The following is an 11,322-nucleotide window of genomic DNA, read 5'->3' on the forward strand; positions in this document are numbered from 1 at the left end:
ATATACAACAGCCGCGATGAGCTTGTAGAGCAGTTAATTTTGACAAGCGGGTCTCTGCACGGACAGATCTTCAAGCAAACAGCACGAGTTATATGTATATAAACGAAACTTGCCAACTTGGCACGCATTGCTTCACTCCTTGTTAAATGTCAGAAGTTAACTGATGTTACAGTTACTTTCAGTTTCACATATAAAAAGAAGTTAATTTGTATAGTTCACCACACGACCAAATGCTATATTAAAACTCTGCAATGATAAAAGGCCCTATTGATTAGCCTACTGCGGTGATTGATTCCCTGCCCTGCACTGTCGGATTTGGAAAGCAAATATATGGACATGCATGGACACAGGACATATTTTCTTTCATTTTTTTCTTGTGGGATTAATCATTGATCACATGACTATGAAGAGCATGTGTACCGATTTGCGTGAAATTTGGATAAAATCTGAAGGAGTAATATTAGAAAATGTGTTTTACATATGTCGGCCTCCTGGTGGCGCTATAAAGAGCAGATGTGAAAAATTCCAGGCAAAGATTTTTCCTTGGCCTCTAGGGAGTTGGCATACAAAGTTATCCACAGATCCGTGCAGTTAGAGGTAAAAACACTTTTGGGCCAGTTATAGCGCCACCATGAGGCTGAGTTGAAAATGTTCATGTGGCATTTCCTCCTCGGCCTAGTGGGAATGTGCGTGCACAATTTCACGGAAATCACACGATGTGTTCATGATTTGCAGCATTTTGTTTGAAACTGAGCACTCCTGCGAACTTTGGAAGCCAATCTTAGCCAATCAGGATGGAGTCTGAGAAATCTGAAACACCCGTTTCGTTGAATGGCTCTAGAGAGACTGTGTACCAATTTGCGTGATGTTTGGACAAAATCTGTAGGTGTACTGTCCAAAAACTTGTTTTGCACAAAGCGGCCTCCTGGTGGCGCTATAAATGGCCGTTCTGGAAAATTTGGCATCGACCGGGTTAACGGTGCCGGAGATTAGCTGTTCACAGACGGAAGGACGGACACACGGACGGACGGACGGACGGACGGACGGACGGAGTGCAAAACATACTCGCTCCCCATGCCTTCGGCCTGGTGGAGACAATAATAATCATCATCAACAGCCTTTCTTGTCTGTCTGTCCGTCATGTTTGTGAACAAGCGCGAGTGGAGGTGAGCTGGCTTAAAACTATGATATGACTGGCCGACTTTCAAACACGCCATTCATTCAAATAGGCTAATGTGGTCTTCTATTGTTATATAAGGCTAATTAGCCCTAGTGACTCCGTCTGCTGTCTGTCTGTCAGACCGGTATATCTGTGTCGCATAGAGGAAGAGAGTGCTTCTCTTGTTATTAGATTCTATAACGGGGCAATTCCTGTTTTTACCTATAACTGCATCGATCTATATACAACTTGTATGCATCGATCTGTATACAACTTATGTATAAATGTAACCGGTGTAGTCTGTCTCTCTCTGCGTTGTGTTGAATGGACAGACGGACCCAGAACTCTCTTTGAAGACAACACTTCATTCTGACAAAGAATAATCACAGACACGTCTCCACGTTAGTTCTTAATGCAAGGACTCCTCTCTCGGTCCATGCGGAAATACAGAAGCAGCGACAGTAACATAACACATAAAACGTAACATACCTGACAAAGAATAATCACAGACACGTCTCCACGTTAGTTCTTAATGCAAGGACTCCTCTCTAAACAGAGTTGAACAAACACCGTATAAATCATTTTGCAACAAGTACAATGCTTATTTTGTTATATAGAGAACAACAAAACCCACCTCGTTCCATGCGGAAATACAGAAGGAAGAGGTGGAGGTGTGGCAGAGCATTTATACGGGGGGCAAGGACTTAAAGGAGCTGTGACCTCTAATGCACTATGTACTCTTATACACATGAACCATGGAGAATTAAGTCAGGTAGAAGCAATTATTTGTATCATATTTTGTGCAATTATATAACACTGTTACATAAATATAGCCTTTAGGTTCTCGGTTTACCTATGTTCCTAGATTACGGTTTACCTATGATCCTACATTACGGAGGCACCTGTCCTACACCATCTCTATGCATTTGATGTAGGTGTTTAACATGCTTACTGTAAGGTCGCATTCACACTTCAGGGCGGAGAAGTTGCATCATTCTTGCATATTTAATTTGCTGCGTTTGCCTTCACACTGCACTGTCATCCGCAGCAATTGGAAATGCAGCAGGGAACTTTATCAATGTGTTCAATTCATAAACTACACAGTGAAATCTATGGTGTTTATATTATACTTTGAGTAGGCCTAATAGTTAGGATGTAAAATTAGGGTAACGTGTGTCGGGGACTAGACGTCTCTCACTCTCTCTCTCTCTCTCTCTCTCACACTCTCTTGTGGTGTGCGTGCGTGCGTGCGTGTGTATATTAGGTGAAACTCCTCTGCATTTTACCCATCTTATAACAACTAGGTGCAGTGAGCAGCCATTGGATTCTACGTACGTGTGCGCTTGCGTGCGCACTGTTCTTTTGGGCATGTGGAGGTAAAAACTCTCTGAAATAATACGATTTTTTCACGATTTAAAAAAAATAGCAGATCCACAAGCTCGCGCTATGAGCTTGTAGATCTGCTATTTTTCAATAGCTTAAGTATAACATAATGCTCAAAACACCAAAAGGGGTTCCTGTCCTGAATGGGTAAAGCAATTGATTAATGTACTCGTCCTCATATTTCAATGAGGGCTTCAGTCTCCTTATTTGCCCACGTGTATCCACGGTAACGGCTATACTAACGGGACATCTTTGCGCTGCGTAAAACTAAAATCCCTTCTCTGTCTCCAACTGCGTTTAGCTCCTCATGAGACATAGTTTGCTTAATTTCCTTTATTTGCTGCGGATTGCATTTACTCCTGCACTGAATCGAAATCAAGTGCGATTGGAAGCGAAGCGAAACCCCCGTTTTTTGGTGGAGTAGAATGCGGTTCTTCGATGCGCATTAGGATTAGAATGAGGCTTCACACCTGCCAAACGAAGTGCACTTTCCGACAATACGCAGCAGGATTCGTTTTAATCACAGTAAAGCATTCTGGTGTGAATGCGACCTACGTCTCTCTGGTGTACTGTGTGGTACAGCACACAGTACAAATTTAACTTGACAGCAAAGGATGCAATAAACACTTTTCGAGCCTGTTGGCATTCAGCAGCTTATCTACGTTATGAGCTGACAAAGGTCAACAGGCAAAACCGCATTTGTTACTCTGTGACGGCTGCTGCAGCTGCAGCATATGAACTTGGCCTGGGCCGGCTTAGCGGTCCAGGCACCTTTGCTGGTAATCCAGCATGACAGTGTGTCGCGGGTTTGAGTCCCAATCCCCATCCCGGCGAACTTTGCTGTGTGTCTTCCCCATCTCTCTCCCCGTTTCCTGTCTACCTACTGTGATCTATCAATAAAGGCAAAAATATCTTTAAAAAAAAAAGAAAAACTTTAAACTTGCCGTGTGTCGCGGGTTCAACTCCAGATACTGACGACCTTTGCTGCGTATCACCCCCCCCCCCCCCCCCCCATGTCTCCCCATGTCCTGTCAGATCTACTGTAAATCTAGCAATAAAGGCAGAAAAAGAAGATAAAAAAAGACTTTCAACTTGCGAGTGTGGTTGTTCTTTTCATGTGTAGTATTGCTTTGAATCTGCACCCCATACAGTTTGTTTTAGATCAGCACGCCGAGCCTGTGGAGTGACACAATTTTGACGTATGAAATAATTATAGGTTGTTGTTCTCACTCACAGTGGCTGTGAGTGAGAACAACACTGGCTGTCTTTTACTATTGTATTGTTATTGTATGTGCCCTTGTGTCTACAACAGTCATGGGCAGCGATTTAGTGTGACTCACTCTCACCCCCCCCCCCCCCCTCTCAAATCGAGTGTAGCTTTGATAGACGCAGAAGGGAAGTGACTCAAATACATTTCACATAAGGCTGATCCTTACTAGTTGACTAGTTGCCTAGTTTACTAGTCGACAAGTTGACTACCGGTAGTTGTTTAACTACCTATTGTGTAAAATAATAATAATAATAATAATAATAATATTTGTACATTTAAAAACGGTGCACATTGGTGACTATAATATAGCATTCTAGCTGATCTTTTTTGTTTTAATATAATTATCAACTAGTCAACTAGTACCAACAAGGTCAACTAGTGCATTTACTAGTCGACTAGTTGAATTGTCGACTATTTGCTTAAAGCCCTACGTTGTACACTTTGATTATTAGCTGATGATAAAACCACAACTGGCACAAGGAATCAGCAATCAGACTTTTCATATTACAGAGTTTGAATGACAGAAATCCGTTCAGAATGCATGCGGTGACCAGGTACATCATCATCATGCATCACACCGGTACTCTGCGTTCACCATGAGTGCTCGGCACTGCTCGGGCTCTGAGGCCCCAACGGGATCAGAGCCTGCCTACGCTGTGACTCATCATTTAATTACCGCTGACTCATTCGTGATTATTTTTGCGGCATTTCGACAGCACAAGACAGTTTCAGCTAAGAGTGCTAGACTGCAAGTAGTACATCTCTAATGATCTCACATGGGCTACAAACACCACACATGTTGCAGAAAAGGCTCACAGACGTCCGTCTGCACTGTCTCAGGTAGCTGAAGACTTTCAGCCGCATCCTCAGGATCGACTGAACTTATTTTCATGGGGAAATGCAGGTGTCATGCAGGTACAGGGAAGAGTGGAAAGGACAACAATTGTCCATACAGAATACCAGTCACAAAATAACAGTCAGCTATAGAGAATACAAATTAAAATGCAATATTACCAGTAAGACGCCTGAGGGCGAGAAGCAACCTGGTTGCAGGTGGGCCTGTTTAGAACTCTAGTTTTCACCAGCTGCCGGGCGTAGCTGCACTAATAACTAAATGGATGGGGAAGGATCAACATATGGAATGTCAGAACAGGTTCTGACATATATCCATATATGGAGAGTGTTTGAGATTTGAGGTCAGGTGTAGAGACACGATAACATGCCAATGTGAAAAGGATGGGATATATTCCTCAGCCTAGTAGGGAAGTCTGTGAAAGATTTCACGTAAATTGCACGCTGCGTTCATGATTTGAGGCTTTTTGTTCAAAACGGGAAAATCCTGCAAACTTTGAATGCCAATGTTAGCCAATTAGGATGGAATATGTGTGAACAGTGTGTAACGATTTGCGGGATTTTTGGACAGAATCTGGAGGAGTAATAACACACACACACACACACACACACACACACACACACACACACACACACACACACACACACACACACACACACACACACACACACACACACACACACACACACACACACACACACACACACATACTCTCTCCCCATGCCTTCGGCCTGGTGGAGACAATTATGTAAAATGCAATAACAAATACACAAGACATGTTACAGGAATGGTTTAAGGTCGAATTCCTTGTTTAATTCCTTGTTTAGACAGAGGAGGCTCCTAGTTGCCTCCTCCGTCTCCACCTTTTCAATAGATACAACATATCCCATCAGTTCAGCAGTGCTCAAATAGGCAACATAATTATTGTTACATTTCTTTGGCTTAAAAAAAGAATGTCAAGTGGCTATAAGCATCATCTGGAGATTACCAGATAAGTAGCACTTGCAATCTAATATCAACTATGTACTTTACATCACTGTTTTATGTAATAATGTGTGTATTCAATTGAACATTATGAAGTGACCACTTCAACCTGAGAAATAATGAATAATGTGGACACATAAAATAAATCTGACTGCCCTCCTCCTACTGCCAGGCTTCAGTGCTGAGCAATTTAAAAGCTTAGTTCTTTTTCTCTCTCTCCAGAAAACAGAAACCATTAACACATAACAGTCAATTATGATAACTTAATAAGTATTGTGTCTAGAGGAGCCTAGCCTCACGTTGTGATACTAATATACCACTGTGCTGCACGGGGCATATGCATATGCATTAGGGGCGGATGAAGTCTGGCTGCGCCATGCTTAGAGAAGCCTACGCTTTAGAGTCATATAATAGAATCACACCATATGTGCATATGGTGTGTGATATGACTCACAGGGGTGGAAAAATGAGGGCCAGCATGTATGTTAAATATAAATGTGTGTACGTACGTGCGTGGGTGGTGACTGGGTGCGTGCGTGCATGCCAGAGAGACATAAACCCCACTGTACTAAACCAAATGAGAAGAGAACAAAACAAAAGAACAACGTCCATATGACAAAGAAACAACTCAAAACCTGAGCAAAATGTAAAGCTATTATTTGGCACTAAACAGAGCATACACAGTGGCAGAATACCTGAGCACTGTGACTGATCCAAAACAAGACAAGAGAAGTGTACGTGCATGGGTGGGTGCGTGCCAGAGAGAGATACAACCTACTGTACTAAACCAAATGAGAAGAGAACAAAACAAAAGAACACCGTCCATCTGACATGTAGGAAAGAAACAACTCAAAACCTGCGCAAAATGTAAAGATATTATTTGGCACTAAACAGAGCATACACAGTGGCAGAATACCTGAGCACTGTGACTGATCCAAAACAAGACAAGAGAAGAAAACACAGGCTCAGTGAGAGCTGAAATCTGAGCTACCTGCACACTTTCTATATCTGCCAGCTGTATAGCAAGATAAGTTATCAGAGCCAGAGGCGCACATAACTTCACACAAATTACAAACACCAATGAGTTTGAAAACATGACAAGATTTGTAGCTGTTGTGACAAGAAAACCATGTACAATTTAATACAACCACCATTAAGACTAGTTTACTAGTCACATTAGCAGTCTAATGTGACTAGACTTGATTAGACAAGTGAGTGACTTTATTTGCAATTAACTGATAAAGAACAACGATAACTTCTGTACCTGCATCTCTCTCTCTCTTTAGTACTTTTAATTCTCCACTACATCTCAGAGGCTAATATTGTAGGCTACTTTTACTCCACTACAATTAAATGAAAACTTTAGTTGCTTTGTACATTCCGATTATAATTACAAACATAGGCTACATTAAAGTCTTCAGCCCTATTTAAATTTCTAATTTAATAATTTCATACTATTGGAATGCATATGTTGCAGCTGGTAAGTTAAATTACTTTGTGCTACTGCAGTGGTTCTCAACCATGCAGTTATCCGGGACACACCAGTGGTCCTTGAGGGCGTCCCAGGGAATCCCCAGCTAGATGATGGAGAGTTGCTAACCAAATAGACCCTTTTAGATCTTTAACTCGTGAGAGTGTAAAATGAAACCAAATGGACCCGTAACTTAAGGGCCATTTTACACTCTCAAGAGTTAAATTATTGTTAAACATCTGCATTACTTAAAGGGATATTTCACTTTCATAAACACTTTTGGTCATTTTGTCGTCTACTCAGGCTTATGTGAACACCCCAGACAGTTTTTAAGTTGCTTGATTCAGAATTGAGATATTTGTAACTTCTAATATGTGAGGGAGCCGTGTTTTTTCATTTACTGTTTTTATTTATTTGTAATAATTATTTTTGATTTTGTTTTGTCTCCTCTGTCCTCAGGAGCTTCTTTTCCAAAACATTTATAAAAATACATTAAAAAAGTAATAAAAAACGCCCCCTCACGTATTAGAACAATATCAGTCACCAGAAAAGAGTATGGGTGTTTTTGATTAATCTATCATGGTTAAAATTATACAATGGGTTTGTATAGGATGGGGCAGCTAAAATGAATATCAAATAAAAATGAATCGAGCGACTTGTAAACTGTCTGAGGTGTTCATATAAGCCTGAGTAGATGATAAAATGACCAAAAGTTTTTTTGAAAGTGAAATATCCCTTTAATTTAGCCTACAGGACGTCTACACAATTAGAGAATGTAGAAGAATTGTTATTTTGATCAATGTTTGCCTGTTATCTCGCCTGCATGGTACCTGGAATTGTTAACAAAATCGTATCCACATCAATACTGCATGAATTTTTGACAAAATTGTATTGATAACAAAATATTCTACGTTTTGGGTCTGAGAGCCTTTGTGTCCTCAGTGGTGGTCCGTGGCTCAAATGCCAAATTAATAATGGACCTTGATATGAAAAGGGTACATAATAATAATGCACCATCACCATCCTTTATCATTTGATCACAATACGCAGTCTAGAGCGTCGCAGTCCTGCCCCTTTCAGAACGACGAGGACACCAGGAAATAATTCCCCATTCATTTTTCCCATAGGCGTTTCATAAAGTATTTATTGACATTTATAAGCCTCGGGAAAAAAACAGCCGAAGCTCAATAGCCTATGTTATATAGCTATGTGTTGTATTAATAAACTAAATCAAAGTAACTGTAAAATAAATGTAAGTAACTTTAGTTTAAACCATATAGCTACTTTAGTTTAGCCTACACCACTGTCTCAGGCTCAGCATTACATCCTTTTTACAATGTTGACAGTCCAAATAAACTTGATTGGATCCAAGCTGTTCTCCATCAGTCCAAAGCAACAATAATGACAAGGTCAATAGACAAATTAGACCTAAAGCACCAAAATAGCCCCATGTAGTAGCTTTAGAGTCACTAACAATTAGGCGTTAAGGTGTGACCGTGTGAATTCGTCAAAACTATAACTATAACTTACCTGGGATGAAGTTAATCATGAACAGTATTCTGATTTCTCAAGCCTGGTGCGCAAAACTTTCCCGTCAATCATGGTCCGTTCCGTTCCGTTCCCAGTACGGTGTTTGGAAAGGCAAGTGCCCCGAACAAGCTGTCAGTTCTCGGTTAGATACCGGTATTCCTTGCAGAGCAGAGCCTGTCAGTCCTGTAGACACTTAACAACCAGGGCAGCAGTCACATTAATTTCGCCGTCATTCAGCTGAGTAAGTAATTATAGGCTACTCCGATGCTAAACTGCAAATTAACGCTCGAATGAAGGAAAAACGAACAGGTTCAGACTCGACCATCGTCTGCTGTCGCTGTTCCACACAAACTACAGTACAAGCAGCAGAAGCGTGTCTCTCTCTCTCCCTCTCTCTCTCTCTCTCCCCCTCTCTCTCTCTCTCTCTCTCCCTCTCTCTCTCTCTCAAATCAGGAAATTTTGATTTGTGTTGTTAGATTATAGATTGTGTACAGAATCCTACACCTTTCACGTGTTGATGATTAAGCACTTAAAAGATGGCTTTATCCATTATCCAATGTTTCGCAAATAGCCAATCTACAAGCTCATGTAGCCTGACATGTAGATTGGTTATTGTATCTATTCCTTGTATGATGATATAGCTGTATCCTATGGCAGTGATTTTCAACCAGTGGTCCGGGGACCATCAGTGGTCCTGGGGGTTCCAGGTGGCCCCCAGCTAAATGATTATACCAGTGCTTTGTAAATTATTAGGTGCCGGAGCTCGCGTGCGTGCACTGCACGTGCACACGCACATCATGCATGCACGTGCACATCATGCACGCACATGCACATGCACAAATCTAAATATCTAATGTAATCCTGGGTGCTACACAATTCCTCTGCCAACCTGGGGGGGCGGACTGACCTCATGCTTCCTTCTATGCATGAGGAGTCCAAGCTGCTTCTTTTCACCTGACAGGGGCAATTTCCCTGGCCGGACGTAGCGCGTGGAGGGAACGCGTTATTCCGACCAGTTCTTTTCCCCTCCATCAGGCGCCCCGGCTGGCCAGGGGGAGGTAGTTTAGAGACCAGGATTATATACTGCATGTTTTTTGTGAGGGTACCTATCCTACGGGGCACGGGGAGAACATGCAAACTCCACACAGAAAGGCCCTTTCGCCAACCCCGTCTCGGGTATGGGCACTGATGACGCGGAGGAGGGAACACGCCCCCAGTGCCCACTGATGGTCCCCGGACCACTGGTTGAAAATCACTGCCATAGGATACAGCTATATCATCATACAAGGAATAGATACTACTAGAAAAAGTGCCCTTCTGGGCACAGGTCTCCACCAGGAGGATAGGACTGTGTGAGATGTTTGGCAAAATGTTTAGGAGTAATATAAACATGTTTGCCTTTGATGGCAATTGGATGATTGCAAAAATCAACCTGTTGGTGGCGCTATAACAGGCCAATGTGAAAAGGGTGGGATATATTCCTCAGCCTAGTAAGAAAATGTGTGAAAGATTTCACGTAAGTTGCATGCTGTGTTCATGATTTGAAGCTTTTGTTCAAAACGGGGCAATCTTGCAAACTGTGAAAGCCAATTATAGCCAATTAGGATGGAATATGAAATATCGGACAGATCCGACTTGAGCACATGACCATAGAGATACTGTGTAACGATTTGTGAGATTTTTGGACAGAATCTGGAGGAGTAATATCAAAAAATGTGTTTTACAAAAGTCGGCCTCCTGGTGGCGCTATAACAGGCCGTTCTGGAAAATGCGGGGCAGAGGTTCATCGTTGGCATCCAGGGAGTGTGTGTGCAAAGTTTGGCATCGACCGGGTTAACGGTGCCGGAGATTAGCTGGTAACGGACGGACGGAAGGACACACACACGGACGGACACACACACACACACACGGACGGAGTGCAAAACATACTCTCTCCCCATGCCTTCGGCCTGGTGGAGACAAGGACGGACACACACACACACACACGGACGGAGTGCAAAACATACTCTCTCCCCATGCCTTCGGCCTGGTGGAGACAATAACCAATCTACATGTCAGGCTACATGAGCTTGTAGATTGGCTATTTGCGAAACATTGGATAATGGATAAAGCCATCTTTTAAGTGCTTAATCATCAACACGTGAAAGGTAAATATGGCAGTTGCATGGATGCAACTGGCAAGAGAGAAAGAGAGAGAGACACAGACAGACAGACAGAGACAGACAGACAGACAGACAGACAGACAGACAGACAGACAGACAGACAGACAGACAGACAGACGCATGCAAGGCAAACTACAATATTTACATAAATAGTTTATGCTCTCTGATTGTAACTTCATTTGCAATAATAATTACTCATGAACAGTGACAACTGTGAACCTTTTTCACAACACAGTTGGTTCATTTGCATATATACTTAGTATATCCATCTGGTCAAAACCACGGAGAGCTCCTTAGATTAGGAGATATGAGGCATTCTTTCTGAGCGGCATACCAAGGACTATCTAAAGAGGACGAGAAGCGAAGACCGTACGGTGGACGCCATGTTGCTCCATGGAAGGAAAGAAACATGCGCAGTTGAGACCAGGAAGTTGTACATGCTGTTTGTGAATGGGAAGTGAACGACAACGCGCATGTGTGAAGAGCAAGGAGTATGGTGCAGAAGGAAAG

General features: G+C 42.3%; 1 protein-coding gene across 1 annotated transcript in view; it reads right to left on the minus strand.

Moving 5' to 3' along the window:
- The window catches only part of LOC306928393 (relaxin receptor 2-like), a 147,420-nt gene extending 138,438 nt beyond the window's left edge, over positions 1 to 8,982 (minus strand). The window contains exon 1 of the mRNA XM_079508449.1: positions 8,651 to 8,982. The gene's annotated coding sequence lies outside the window, so the exon portion shown is untranslated. The remainder of the gene's footprint in view (positions 1 to 8,650) is intronic.
- Positions 8,983 to 11,322: the final 2,340 nt, after the last annotated feature.

Source organism: Electrona antarctica, assembly GCF_951216825.1.
Source record: "Electrona antarctica genome assembly, chromosome: 8".
Taxonomy (NCBI): Eukaryota; Metazoa; Chordata; class Actinopteri; order Myctophiformes; family Myctophidae; genus Electrona; species Electrona antarctica.